Consider the following 2,064-nt stretch of genomic DNA (forward strand, 5'->3'; position numbering starts at 1 on the left):
AAGGGCAAGCGGGGAGGGCTCCGGGAGGCGGGCCTGGGAGGCCGCGGGGCGGGGCGGGGCGGGGCGGGGCGGTGGCTGTTGAGCCGCACGCCGAGGCGCTGGGGCGGAGACGGAGAGGGGCGGCCGCTGGAGGCAAGGGCGGGCAGAGGCAGGTAAGGGGAGGTGTCTTCCCGGGCCACACCTGGCCCAGCCGGCTGATCCGCTGGCGAACTAAGTAGATGTTGGACGCCATGCTGCGTGCTCCGCGCCCCCTTCCCTCAAATCCAGCCCGCGGCGCTCGGGTTCCTGTCGCGCATGCGCGTGCCCAGTTCCAACCCTGCGTAGCGGGGGCCGCTGACCAGCGCGAAACCCCAGGATTCAGTTAGGTCTCGTCACGCCTCTCCGGGCAACAGCTGTCTTCCCCTGGCTTCCCTTCACAGTTCCCAACTTTTACCTGGATTTATAAAATATTAATACAGATGAAGCCGTGATTCAAGGCTGGTGTTAGGGACCTTTAATTAAAATGGTGGAAAGTTATTGCAGAACAACGGACTTTGAGCGACCTTGCCGTAGGGTCTCTCTCAGAACCGTGATTCACCAAACATTCTTACAGAAATTAAATTTATTGTCAGAATTATCATTGGAGTCAGGGTTGGAGGAGGTACAAGGAAGGTTATACCTAACGGAAAAAGGCTTCGCCGGACAGGCGTCTCCTGTTACCCAGCTCTCCTACCCAGTCGGTCCAGTTGTCTCCGTGGGGCGCTCTTGGAGTCTTTCTACAGAAGGCTAATGCCTGCTCCCCCTTCGAGAGTCGCCTTAGGTGACGCCTCCCTTCTGGCACCCAGTTATCAGAGCCCCGAAGAAGTGATCTTCTTACTGGCTTCCCCAGTATCCTGGAAGTTATTGGAGAGTTGGAATGCTGGCCTTCTGGCGTGTTTGATAAGGGGGTTGACACCACGTAACACTAAGTAAATAAGGAAGAAAGGCGTTTAGCAATGGAATCTCAATATACCAACTTCGAAGTACCTACCTATATATACTAACTGATTTTCCAAGCACTTACTATGAATTAAGTTCCTTGTCATTGAAGTTATTCGTTACTGACCATCTTTTTAGGAAGCTAACCCTTTCTCATTTGAGACCTATTTACCTCCTTGTTTGCTTCCCAGAGAGTACAAAGAGCATATTTCAATTCCCTGGTCCACAGAGACAACCTTATCCTTTTGATCCTGACTTCCATTCCTCCATCCCCAGCACAGTGCCTTATGTTCAGTGGGCACCTGCTGAATGACTGCAGATTCCTCTTACTTAAAAAGAAGGCATCAGAAACACCCCTCAGGGCAGAATCAGTGGAAGGTGACCATGCATTGGTATCCAGGGCACCTGAGACCAGTGTAAGTGATACTTCAGGTCTTCCTGCTTCCCCCCCTTTTTTAAAATTTTCTACTTTGTTTCTGCACCTTTTCTCCTGGCACCCAGTTATGGGAGCCCCAAGGTAGTGATTTCCTTACTACTCTTCTCGTTGTATTCTCTTTAGTCCATTTTTCTCCCATTCTGTTGAGGCTTTTGGGTTGGCACTGGAGTTGGGTTGTGGATAGCAATGCTATTTGGCTTGGCCTTCATATTCACCAAGATTCAAATTAGACTCGCATGTTATATCCAAATGAGATGTACGCTGACAAATCAGAACGATGCTCACTTTGCAGCTTATACTGTAATGTAGTAACCCAGTTTGGGCATTTCTCCTTTTTTTTTTTTCTTTTCATTTTTTGAAGGTCTCAGAAATCGGAATTGGCCCGGCCCTTTCTCAACTTCTGAGAAGCTTAACTTTCTGTTTCCTCTCTTCTGCCTCTTTTTGCTTTCTCTCCTGCTTCTGGTTCACGCCCACCAGTGGAAAGCATGGTTGTTTCTCTTCAGGAAACCCTTAGTGCCAGAGTATGCACCTTGAACATTAAGAAGTTCTCTCCTCCTTGGCCATGTGCCACTAGTTTGGAAAAGATAGAGATCACTTAAGGTAGCAGAAGAGTAGTGTCTGGTCACTTATCAGAACTCATTTACGGGCTCTGACTGGGCAAAACCAAGCAG

The sequence above is a fragment of the Aethalodelphis obliquidens genome, unplaced genomic scaffold (genome assembly GCF_003676395.1).
Source record: "Aethalodelphis obliquidens isolate GAN/ISIS:26980383/991018 unplaced genomic scaffold, ASM367639v1 scaffold27, whole genome shotgun sequence".
Classification (NCBI taxonomy): domain Eukaryota; kingdom Metazoa; phylum Chordata; class Mammalia; order Artiodactyla; family Delphinidae; genus Aethalodelphis; species Aethalodelphis obliquidens.